This window comes from Colossoma macropomum, unplaced genomic scaffold (genome assembly GCF_904425465.1).
Source record: "Colossoma macropomum unplaced genomic scaffold, Colossoma_macropomum, whole genome shotgun sequence".
NCBI classification, from domain to species: Eukaryota; Metazoa; Chordata; class Actinopteri; order Characiformes; family Serrasalmidae; genus Colossoma; species Colossoma macropomum.
The window spans coordinates 34,789,634-34,803,194 of record NW_023494787.1 but is presented as its reverse complement, the minus strand read 5'-3'; the positions used below and the strand labels follow the sequence as shown (position 1 = coordinate 34,803,194).

Below are 13,561 nucleotides of genomic sequence, written 5' to 3'. Positions count from 1 at the left end.
TAGCACAGGGTATCAGCTATTCCCTCAATACTCAGTTAGTAATTCGCCTTTTTGCTGTACTGGGTAGAGCATCTTTCAAGCATCAGATTTGAAGATGGAATTTCACCACTGTAATAGAGAGCTAAGAATGCAGTGTTTTGATTTTCAATAAGTTGTCAAACCAGCTAAAAAGCTAATGTATGTTCATAAAACTTTGTTTCCCATATGCACAGACATAATTCTACAGCAGTGTTGGTCAAAGGCAGTTTCCATCTGCTGCATTTCTCCTCTGCCCCAAGACAACTAAAAGTCTGGAAGAGTGAAAGCTAATATGACCTACATTTCACCAAATAGGGATGGGCCATAACATGTTTATTTTTTTATTCCTGACCCAATACCAAGTAATGGCAAGACTAGTATTCTCATACTACCAATACCAGTAAGTTGATGCTTTAAAAAGATTTCTGGTGCATGTTAAAAATGAAAAATGAAAAACACCACATTTAACTGAAAGCATATGCATTAGTTTTCAATAAACTGCCAGAGAGCTCACTATTCAATGAAGCGATTAACCCAAATTAGGTTGTTCTCATTCTCTACAATGGGCACAATGTTTTTCCCATGTTTTTCAGTTTTAAACAGACTTTTAATCAGGCATGTGCAAAGACAGACCCCAGGGGGGCTTGAGCCCCTGCCCTTTTGCCCTCAGACTGTACGAGAACCCTCTTGGTTGTTGTAGATAATAACTGTATTGTTTATTACTTCCACTATTCTTCAAGATCCAGTACAGCGAGATGAGACAGTGGTTTGGCCTGGGTTCTACAAGCTTTACTGCTCTTGAGCAGCCCCTCTGGTGCAGTACTGACCGCTTGTGTCTCTCTTCAGTAATGCCAACTTGTCACACATCCCCACAACTCTAAAAATCCCTCCAATAAAATTTTAATTATCTCTGTAAGAAAGTTTCCCATTCCATAAGGTGGTTATTTTAAACATTCTTAAAATGTTGGCAACAGATGGGTGTTAATAACTTGCTACATGAAATTTTTATTACTGTAAAAAACAATGATTTATAAGACTGTGTGGAGGTCCAATCACGCATAACAATAAAATAGTGTCATGAGTAACACCATGGCTTTGCACACTGGCGACACAGGTTCAAATCCACACATAGATAGAATTGTTATGGCTTTTGGCTGCCTTTGAAAAAACTCAACACTACGTTAGGTTTTATCTGAAACATGATACTGTCTCTCTTGGCAGGAGTGATTGCAATATACAGTAAATTAAATTAAGTTTAATTCATGTTCATGTTACCCCACTCCAGAAGTGTCTGTGGCTATTCAATTTCACAGACACAGACATTTTGAATGTGGCGCTCCTGAGGTACACAACAACCTAAGAGTTCGACCCCACCAACAACTGTGGTGATGCCACAGTCATCCGTGGCCAGGAATCCAAGAAAGCATAGTTGGCCTCACTCTTTTTGGGTAGGTAGGATGGCCTCCCTCACCCACATCACAAGAATGGCGTCTGTTAGTGGTTGGAAGAGAATGTGCAGTGAGGTTTCTCCTCCAAGCATGTTGAGCTCTCCAATGATGCATAAGCAGCAGTTTGAAAGGATGTGGCAGCCCTTCACATGTCTTAAAGGAAGGATGTGCTAGGCTTCAACCTCCCAGCTTAATAGCATTGTATTATGGGAAAAACCTAGACAGTTAGGTGGGAACAAGCACAACTACATTGAGCAGAAAACTGGAATTGAATAAAAAAAAAATCAAAACACCTGTTATTGAGGTTTACATAGATTTTAGGAAGGGTTTGCTGGGATTAGAAATATCACTTTCACCAAGTGTAGGTGGAGTTTGGTGGTACCTAAAATGACTATAAATTCTGAGGCCTGTGCAAAGAAAACTCAATATAGAAAAAGCTAATTCTATTCAACTTTGTGGAGAGAAAACTTTTCACTCTTGCTGTCACTTCCTTTTCCTTTAAACTTTGCTTTTCCCACTAGAATACATATTAAGAGGAAAAAAAGAGAGTGAGAGTATTTTTTGTGTGTATATAATATATAAATGTGCACAGGGTTGAGACAAAGTGGGGGTGGGGGTGGGGTGGGGTGGGGTGGTGGCTGAGGGTTTGCTGGGGTGGGGGGATTTTGAAGGAAATAAAAGCTACTGCATCTGGTTCATTTAGGTTGGTAGCTGAAGGGAAACTCTTATCAACAGCGGTTTGTTGGCGTGTGTGTAAATTTAGAAAAATCTGGGAGGGCAACCAGCGATGACATCACTTCTACAGAGGTTATTAGACTGAATAGTTTTTGAAACAAAATGTCAGAGGGTCTCATGGGAAGGCATATTGAGCTAGGCCATCTAAAACACACACTCACACATATGCAGCTCAATGGAAGGGAAGGTTAAGGCGCTGTCCCAAAGGTCCCCAGGGTCTGTTTCCTTCCTCTCGACTGGATGCTCCCAAGTCAATATCTCACTTGCCCTCTGAACTGAACACACACAAGGGCTCATGCACACACACACACCCACACACACACTCTTCCATCACAGCCTCTAACACTTCAAAGTCACAGTTATTGCCACGTATGACAAAAGCAGGGAGTAATTCAATAATATTTATTTCACAAAGCCACAACTACTGGGATTTTCTCAGTTGCACTTTGATTGGCTACCCACATGTCCATGTTTATGCACTTTTGTGCAGCTGTATTTTTTTTATCATTTTGCTGGAAACAAAGTTTTGTTTTTCCAGTGAAATTCAAGCAATAGCAAACAGCTGCCTGCACTGGACATTGTGACCTCAGAGGAAGATACATCCATGGGATTTTCACAACCACCTCCCCACACTGCGCCAAAACAGTTTGCTATGTTAGGGTCATTTTGCATGTCAGTTAAATGGCCTCTTCCTGACAAGGTAGGCATCTCTTGGCCACATTCTGTGATGAAAAGCACTGACACTCTGCCAATATCTCACCAAATCTATCCTGAAAAAGCACACATTCAAATTGCTTTATGTCATGTTGTTAGTCATGTTACTGTTTATTCCTGTGGGCTAAAAAAATGTTTAAGTGTTTTGAGGATTAAAAATAGGTCATTTTAAAGCTTTGTACTTTTCAAAGAATAAAAATAGGAAGGTTTCAATCAGGAAAAAAAAGCCAAAGATATTATGCCATCTCTACTTTAAATCCACATTTACCACATTTGTGTAGTAGAACAGATACTTTATATTTTTATATTCATGTTTAGCGTTTGATGAAAACATCTGGAAAGAAAAAAAAAACATCCTTTACATTACCGATTTCTTATTTCTTGATACTGAAATAAACATGTCTGAACTGCAGACTCAAACCTGTTAATACAGAATGTAAACTGAATGTAAATGTAATTCATTATATATACATGATTACCTATGTGATTAACTATGCCAACAGTGGAATTATATAGTGTTATTTATACCCTATAGCAAAACTATAGCGATAGCAAAATCACAAAAATAACTCTCTGCTTCTTAAGGTTAAACCTCTCAGAGAAGCTGTTCATTATGGCAAGGGGCTGGAATGAAAACACAGGTAAATGTGTCCCATTCATTACTAGCTAATATGACTTCTATTCCTCACTCGCAGAACTACATGAGTTTCATAGTAGAGTTTTACACCATTAAGAAGAGAGAGTACAGGACTAACAGAAAACAGAACGGAATCCAGCTTATCTTTACACTTTACAAGCACTAAAGATGGCACCTACATTTTGTTCTCCTTAAAACCCAAAATGTTTCATTGCATTCATTGTGATCCTAATATGCACATTTCCACATGTTTAAAATATCATGCCATAAATCATCTTTTTTACTGAATTACTGACAAAGGGCTGGAGGAGAAGTTGTACGAATATTCATATTTGAGGGTTCCCCAGCCGTCTAACTTTTGGCTCTACCTTCTGGAGAGGTTTGATCTCCTTCTTACTTGAAGACAGAAGTGTATCAAACTCACTAATTTGCATAAATAGCTTTTTTAGCTCAAAACTGTGTGATGGCTGTGACTTTTTGGGTAGTGAGGAAATCTTGCTGGGAAAGCAAGGAAGTATTTAGTCTGGATCCCTGTCCAATCACATCTCTAAATAGTGAGGCTAAACAAAAACTAAAAGTACAATACTGAAAATGCCTCATCCTGTACTTTGTGCCTATTTATGTCTACTGTGAAACATCAACCAAAACGGGCAGTTTTTGGAGATTGCTTTAGCTAATTTACACTCACCAGCTACTTTATTAAAGTGGCCTAAGTTGTAAGTCCACTGTGCTGGTGTGCAGTTAGAAACTGTAGCTTTCTGTTGATGCACAATTTGATTAGTCACAATCATTGATCAGTGCAATGACCACAGAGCCACTCTCGTCTAGATATTTTTGCACTATCAACCTAGAAATGACACAACATACATGATATACTTGTACTAGAACCATGCATACTGCCATATCACTACATCAACAGCAGTCTTGTTGGAATTGATCAATAATTAATGGTTAGAGACAAATTGCACACAGATTTGTTATAAACCTATCAGATTATAAAACTATGTAGTGGATCTGTTTGATGGTATGAGTTCATAAAAAAGCCATTGAGTGGAAGCAAGAGGAAGGTGTTTCTAAAAAGGTGGACAGAGACACTGACTTTGTTAAACAATAGTTTCAGACGCAGATATTTTTAAAATATCTTCATAGCTGTCAGGTACATGCAGGGCATTGTAACAGTACCCAATGAAAACTTTTTTACTACTATTTTATCATTATCAATAATTAAACTGAGAAGTCACCTGTAGGCTCACTGATCATTCTGGGTATAAACAAATATATTTGGGATATATTTACATCATAGGCATTGCAACACCCGGTTCCTATCACCACTACTGTAAAGAGTCTCTTGAAGAAAACATTTGACATCAAACCACTTTACGTGAGTATCAACAATTTTACCCTGAAAAATGGTGAGTCTCTTTCATTGACTCAATAATAGTTGGGACTTGATGCCCAAGCAAATTTTCCATTGTTTCTCAAAATGAAATAACAAGTGCTTTGTTTGGAGAGTTTTCAGTGTTGAGTGACAGCACAAATGAGGAAGACTCCCGTTTTAAAACAGCGACTATACGTTGTAGCTAATGTGTTAGACCTTAGAAACCTAATATAGAAACTGAAATTCACACATTTTTTGGGCATGTTCACAGCTATAATAAATGCAGACTGGTGCTCCTTCTCTTAGTCAAATTCATAATCCAATAATGATGGCGAGCAGCAATGCTTGAGGTTATGCAGTAAAAACCAGCCTGTGAGAGTGTTCACATGAGTCAGAACTGCCTTGGTTTAAACTTTGCTGGAAGCAGGAACACAAATGTCAATTTAGCAACAACACACAAACACAGTTAAGAAAAAAATAGAAGAGTACATCAAACGGTGGAACCATCACTACCACAAGCACTTCACCCTGTTCTCCAATTTAGACTCAGTAAAGTTCAAGCCAGAAAGTATCCTCCATTTTTTATCTCTCTCCTTCTCGGAAGTAGTCGAGGGCAGAGTAGACCAGCAATTAGATGGGGGGAGATAAGACGGCGTCTGAGGTGCAGGCTGCCATTCTGTTCAGCAGGAGATTGATGGCAGCGTGGACGGCCTGTCAGAGCCCTCAGCAGAAATGGGACTGAGCTGCACAGTAAAGGCCATCTATACTGCAATACAAGAATCATCAGCTAAAGAACTTACAACACACACACATACACACACACACACACACACAGGTTTGTGTTCCGTCGTTTGTGGGGAAATACTTCTGTATTACTTGAATTATTATTAGTAAACAAGAGGAAGTAGGGGAAGAACAGTGCACAGTCTAATATTTTGTTTTTTGCTGAAAAATATTATAAGTATTTCAACAAGATTATTTTTTTAATATAAGTAGCCTACACATTTCTGCTACAAGCAAAGTTTTGTGCCTAGCACCATTATGTACAAATCAGACAAAAGTGGCAGGAGTGCAAATGTTACAACTAACCCCCTAGGGTTAGGGTTAACAGACAGAATAAGTTATAGCTAGTAATAGTGACTGAAAAGTCTAGCAAATCGATGCAAACACAATTAAGTCAATGCAGTTTTATGTTGAACCAACCAGACAAGCTTTCCAACCTAAATACATAAAACTATATTCAACGGAACAAATGTCATTAGCAAAAAAAGAGACTATTTTGTATATATCTGTATATATCTTTTTCCTTTATTATTTCCTGTTACTGTACAGAAAAAAAAAATCCAAAAATTGATTGTACTGAATTTATGTAGGAATATGTGGATCTCTCTTTTATTATGTATTTTGTGAGGCTTTGCTGTAACACAACTAACCCCACCATGTGAAGCATGTACTTTAGCCTGGCTAGTGAAGCTGGGAGTTGATTACATGCTCCAAAATGCTGCTACATTACAGTTACTGAGAGTGTGATTAAAATAATATAGGTGTTAATAAGTGTTAAACATATAAACACAACTCAGTAATCCAAAGCATGTGTGATGAAAAAAATGACTTGGTACAAAAACAGTCTTCAGGGTGAGTCTTGAGACGTATCTGTCTGACTGCAGTCAAAATTTGCAGATGAGGTTGCTAAGGGAATTCAAGATGGCCAAAAGCATGTTCTACTTGCAACAGTTTAACTACATAAAACATCCATGTTACATTTAACACTGGTACCCCATACATTGTGCTCCCCTACTTTTTATATCAACCAATATGGGAAGAAGACATGTGCTGCTATTCAGACATTCAGTATACTGAACAGTGATACTAATTACGCACAGTACAATTATCGTGGACCTATTGAAATACCATCACTGCAATGAAGTTAAATAAGTTGCAGTTTCACCAGACATTTTATAGAGACGCAGAGCAGCTCTAATTTCATCAGCTCCCACCACACTGTCACACTCTGACCACATAATACCCTTCCTCTTTTGTGCAGATCAGAGACACAGGCAAATATTCACAGCAAGGAAGGAGAAATCACAGAACTTTTTCTGCATCAAAAAATGTAAAAAAGCCAAATCTCACAAATAAATGTATGTTTGCCGTCATAAAACCATAGTGAACATGCCCTACATAAGAATGAGGATTTGCACATTTACGATTATCTGATAAAAAATTTAAAGTTTAATAAAAGGCTAGCATATCCCATGCTATCCCATGCTTTATTTTTGTTGGTGCATTTCACACCTCTCAGAAGGCATGCAGCGCTCTGTGTCTGGGGTTCTCAGCTCCAGTCTTAACTGCAGATAGGCTTATATGATAATTATACACAGTGAGCATCAAAATGTGGATTTTTTATTTTTAATGGTTACTTAACTGTACAAATTGTGCATGTCTAACTATCATCAGTACTGCTATTTAAGAATTGACATTTATATTTAATAAAGTTTGTTTAGCCTAAACATGTAGCTTTATTTTAATACAATTTAATGAAAGAAACTGTGATAAAAGGTTAGGTAATTATCATGATTCAAAAGTATATATCAATACATGCCTAATGGGAAGAGACACTTCTGCTGTTTCACAGAAGTGTGCAAAGGCAACATGAAAATTTAACTGAACACATCTACTTTAACTGGGTACATCTACTTATTAACCAGCTCAATGCCTCAGGGACACTCACGTAATTAGAACACAAAGAGGGTGCTCACACAAATGGCTCCCCATTAATCTGAGACACAGTATTCAAACATACAGCACGAACACTTATCTAAATGAAAAACAATTACACGCTAATTGTTCCGCTAAGCAGTTGCATGTGTTTAGGTGTGTGTCTGCAGGAAGACAGCCGATGCCAGCAACCTGTTCAGTTTCAATGGAAGAGCAAACACACATGCGCACACAGCTAGGGACAGCGGAAAGCACCTCGGGGAGAGCAGCGCAAGAATGAGACTTCAAAGGGGCAAGTGAAGAAAAGAGAGATGGAAAGAATAAACATGTCTTCCTCTGACAGCTTTACAGTGATAGCTGCAGAACGCTGCCATGTCTGAGAGTGACAGATGAGGGGCTGCATCCGAAACTGAAGCCTGTTATCTTTGGCATGATCGTTTACTGTATTTGCATATTCTTCGTAACAGAGGACAATTACTCTGGGAAGACAGATAGGACAAAACTGGAGGAGGAGGAGCAGGAGCAGAGAGGGAGGGGGGCAAGTGTAATAATTCCTGTAGTCAAACTGTAATTAAGGCTGTGCAAGAGAAGTGAGAGGCAAATAAAGAAAAGGCTGATGGTGTGACAGAACAAAGGGAAAGACAGAAGTGGCAGATAGAGAGAGACACAGAGAGAGAGAGACACACAGAGAGAGAGAGAGAGAGAGAGAGAGAGAGAGAGAGAGAGAGAGAGAGAGAGAGAGAAAGAGAGAGAGAAAGACGGGAGAGGGAGGAAGAGAGAGGCAGAAAGAGACAGAAGTGTAAGGAAGAGTAATTGAGAGGGAATGGAGGGAGAGAAGAGAAAGTGAGAGACTGAAAGGAAAAAGGGAGAGGGTGAGAGGGAAAAAAGAGAAATGAGAGGAGAGGGTGATTGACAGGAAGAGAAAGAGAGAGAATGGGGAGAGAGAGGGGGAGATAAATAGTGAGTGATATGAGGAGACAATAGTGTAAGAAGAGAGTGAAAGAGGGAGCAGAGATTTATAGAAGGAGCAGAAGAGACATGAAATGGCAAAAGGAGAGAAGAGAGAGACAAAGCAAGAGCGAGAAAAAAGAAGAGGAAGAAAGAGGGAGAGAGAAATGAAAGAGAAAGAAAGAGGGAGAGTTGCTGGGAGAGAGAGAGAACAGGAGAGACTGCCATGGTTTGTATATGGTTTATTTGTTAGCTGTTTTATTTGTTAGCTTGGCAACAAAGTTCAAAAGTCAAAGAACGCACATGAGGGAGAATAGAAGCAGAAAGAAAGCGAAGGCAGGAACGGAGAAGCAGGAGTTGGAGAATGAAAACAAAGAAAATGAGAGGCAGTAAAAGACAGAGGGCAGAAAGCCAATTTAGTTTTCACAAGTAATCAGTAGGGCCTTTGACTGAGGAAATGGGGAGATATGTTTTTATTCCTCAACCATTCTGACAGCTTTTGGTCTAGCTGATACATTTAAGGCTGAGAACTATTCTGCAAACCAGTGCAGCTAACACTTTCCAATCGAAGCCAATTCCCCAATGGCCATCGGGAGCAAACGCCAGACGACTTTACGACATCAGTCCGGCAGAGATTAAATGAAATGCGCATCAACAAAAACAGACTTTAAAGACCACATCTGTGTTCCTTGTTTGTCTAAACAGGATGGGTAAACATCTTCATCGAGCTCTGGGATTTGGTGAGTTATCGGCCTGTGAGAAAGAACTGAGACAGAGGAAAGACATCAGAAAGAAAGAAACTTTCTTCTTCACTGTGAAAAATACAAACAGACAAGGGAAATTTACACAAACAAATTCAAAAAATTAATCCCAAATTTTGAAAATTGTACAGAATTGGAGAAATTACGAATATTCCTTGGAGAGGGGCTCACAGCCCCCCTCGCTGCCAAATACATAACAACATGCCACCGCCTGAGAGACAGCGGGTAACAGCCCCCCCGTACCCCCACCCTCCTGACCCCCATCCCACATACCCCGACTCCACTTACCCACACCCTCCATACCCCCATTCCACTTACCCACACCCTCCATACCCCCATTCCACTTACCCCCACCCTCCATACCCCACTCCACTTACCCCCACCCTCCATACCCCCACTCCACTTACCCCCAACGTTGTAAATATCATTAGTTTACTAATTTGTATGGTTATAATTATAAACAGTGATAATAATAATAATACTGTGATATTATGATTATAATAATTAATATGATTATTATTTATGTTGGTTCTTTTATCTTATTCTGTTTACATTACTGTTTTTGTTGTTCACTTCTTCTGTTGTGATGCTTTAGCAATACTGTACCTCACAGTCATGCTAATAAAGCTATTCTAAACTGAACTGAACTGAACTGAACTGAGAGGCAAAAATAAAAAGAGAGCAGGCAAGGATAACAGGTGACGGTAAATGAAAAGTAGTTGTATAAAGAGAGGGCAATGATGGGTAGTTAGCACTGAGAAAGAAAGAAAGAAAGAAAGAAAGAAAGAGAGAGAGAGAGGGAACATGAAAGAGAGAAAGACGGAAGGGAGGAAAGAAGGAAGGGAGGAAGGAAGGAAGAAAAAGGAAGGAAGAAAGAAAGAATGAAACAAAGAAAGAAAGAAAGAAAGACAGACAGCTTTGGAAGGAAGGAAGGAAAAAGAAAGGGAGAGACAGGGTAAGACAGAGAGAGAGCATTGGTTGGAAGGAAGGAAGGAAAAAGAAAGGGAGAGACAGGGTAAGACAGAGAGAGAGAACGTTGGTTGGAGGGAAGGATAGAAGGAAGGAAGGAAGGAAGGAAGGAAAAAGAAAGGGAAAGACAGGGTAAGACAGAGAGAGAGCATTGGTTGGAAAGAAGGAAGGAAGGAGCAAAGGGAAGAAAAAAGGAAAGAAAATTATGCTGGAGACCGCCTTGCAGCCACCAATAAATTGTGCTGTCTTGCTCTGCTGCCCATGTAAGGTAATGTATCATGTGCGTGAGCAGAGCAACCTTTCACTTGCAGTTTACAAGGAACATTAAGAGCCTCACATGAACAATGCAAATTTGCACACAGAGCTTTTAAAGTTGTGCACTCTTCGATCCTGTCCAATACCCTGACAAAAAAAAGAACTTCTTTTATCACCTCCAATTTCGGGTGAGGACACATTCTTTCACGATCAGTCAACAAAATTAAACATTGCGTGTGTGCATGTGCAGGAACCTGTCTTAAGATGGCAAGTCTCATGTCTTGAGGCGGTATCTTCTTTGTTCTAATGATAGGCTTACTAAAACAGATGCTTCAAATATATACAAGTACATGCATGCACACACACAGCCTCTGGCTAGGTACTGCCTTATTGATTTTTTTGTCCATGTTGTGTGACTCACCACTGAAATATAAGCCAAAGCCCCCACGACAACCCTAATCCACACTACCCCCGAAAAGTCATCTCCTACCGGGCACTTACCCCAGTCAGTAAGCCTGGCATCTGGACGGGCACTGGGCTGCCTAATCTCTCCGGTATGCCAAGGAGCCACACATTGTCAGCATAGCTGCCGTCCTAGCTGCAGATGTCTGCACAGCCTCAGCCAGATTAGAAAGCATTCTACTTGTGTCCTCTGCCAGCCATTTACGAAGGACGTTTTTGTGAAGGCTGAGACATTCAAGGTAATGAATGAACAAGGTCTGCTCAGCCTCCCTTAGGCTAATTTTCTCACTTGTGTAGTAACTATGGCCAAAGCCTGAGGATATTTTGCCTGTTAACAGTAAACAACAGGCATACATAAATACATACTTACTGCCATTTGGCCAAATTTGCTATTTTGAGTTTTAATAAACATGCCATTCACATGTGTCATGTAGATTATGAAACACAGCGCAGCAGCCATTCACCAGAATTATTCAGCCAATCCATATAGTGCTTTAATCAGGACTAAGATAACCTCTGATATGTCTTTTTCAAAATTTGAAGAACGCTCTCAGCTACCCTGGTTTACGTTGCATGCTACAGCAGCAAACTGATTTGGAAGCTCTTTTTTTATTTCTTCATGAAATTCTACAGTTTAACTGTCTAACTTTTGCTACAGTAATATTAATTTGCTAAATCAATTTAATGATGACAGACAGCTACAACGTAGTTGTTATCTAAAATAAAGATCATCTTTAATAGAACATGTTGATTTTTTGGACTGTGATGACCACTGAGCTGCAAAGGGTTATCATCGCACATCATGCGAATATAGAGCAATTTGGAGACTTATGAGCCAGTATAGGCCTTAATGCAGATAGAACACAACTCATGGGCGGGCAGAGTTTTTAGAGTTAGTTAGGCCGACTCATTAGCGTAATCAACATCATCGATTTGCATAACGTGTGTCAGCACGTCGTTTATGAAGTAAGATGGCTGCGCCTGGTCAAAGCATGGATCCCCTCTGGAGAACAAGCTGCAGATAAAAACCTCACCCACGATCATCTAAAGTGTGGGAGTATTTTAGACAGAGACCCAACAATGTGGTGCTCTGTAAGCTCTGCAAATTGTAATTGGTTTATCACAGTAGTACAACTGCTTTGCATGAACACTAAAAGCGAAAGCATTTCTTCACAGCAAAGTTACATCAGCAAGACAGTGCCATAAACGTTACACCATGTATTGCTGTTCAGCCATTTTATATTTTCTGTTTGCTTTACCAGCCGCACATGAGCGAGAAAATGGCTCAAAGTAACGTTACAGTCTGTAAATTGCTTCAATTATTTTCCTTGCTCCACACTGATGAAAACAAGTTCTCAGTGATTACCTTAACAGCATATTAATCCAGTGATTAAATAAATCCATTTTAAGTCATAACTATTTTAGCTTTTAAGTCAAGTACTTATGTACAAAATACTGTAAAAATACTGATTCTCCATACTGTGATTACATTAATCTACATGTCACAGCAATCCTTTCGAATTTGAGGTCCAGTATTTTTCTGTTCAGGCATCTGACATACAAGGTCTATTATTATTAATAATTAACTTAATAACTAGGCCCTTAATAATAATAATAATAATAATAATAATAATAATAATAATAATAATGTATAGGGGTGGGGGAAAAATCGATTCTTAGATGCATCGCGATGCGGACGTGAACGATTCTGAATCGATTCACAAATGTCAAAAATCGATTTTCTAAATATTTAATTTATAATGTAATGTTGATGGAACGCAAAAGGCGGAACTTGGAAGTGTGGAAGTGCAGCGCCTGGACAGTCTGTGGCGGCACATAACAAAAACACAATGGGATGAGCGAGAAATTCGACCAGCACCCTCTGCATTAAAAACCAGGTTAGGTCAGGAGTCACAACCCAAATGATAAGAAGAGCCATTTTGACCTTTCAACAAAAATCAAACCACCTTGGGAGCCACAACATTTTATGTCCAGTATGTCTCAGTATGTGTTAATGTCCTAGTATAGACTAAAAAATATAAACGAAAACACAGATTTACTTTGCTGTGCTTTAAGTTCGACTGTTTTACGAGGCTGAAGTCGCTTCTCTTTCTCCAGCTTCTTGTTCGAATTTACCCGTTCCACCTTAAATTCTAACTGAGGCACCGAATGTAAATGCAGCACCATTTAAGGTGGAACGGGTGAATTTGAAAGAGAAGCTGACTTCAGCTTCACCACTTTTTAGTGTGTGACAGTCTCTCATTGCAGATTTAACGTACCAGGAAACCAACTGCGGTGCTTATAAATGCGAATAACGCATTGCTGCTATGTGACCTGCAGTCTGCATGCCGGTTCCTTGTCGTTGCCAAACAGGGCTTTCGCGCTATGTTGCACACGTCCTGTCTCAAAAATACTTTACTGACACAGCGATCCCCCCGTCTCTACAAGACCAAAACCGAAGTTAGAAAATCACTAAAGAAAACGGGTAGAATAGCTGTAACGCGCTGCATGGACATCC

The 13,561-nt window shown here is 39.5% G+C and overlaps 1 protein-coding gene across 2 annotated transcripts in view; it reads right to left on the bottom strand.

The window, feature by feature from the left end:
* pvrl2l (PVR cell adhesion molecule related 2 like) overlaps positions 1–13,561 on the bottom strand; it is a 186,675-nt gene that overhangs the window by 160,912 nt on the left and 12,202 nt on the right. The gene's annotated exons all lie outside the window — the stretch shown is intronic.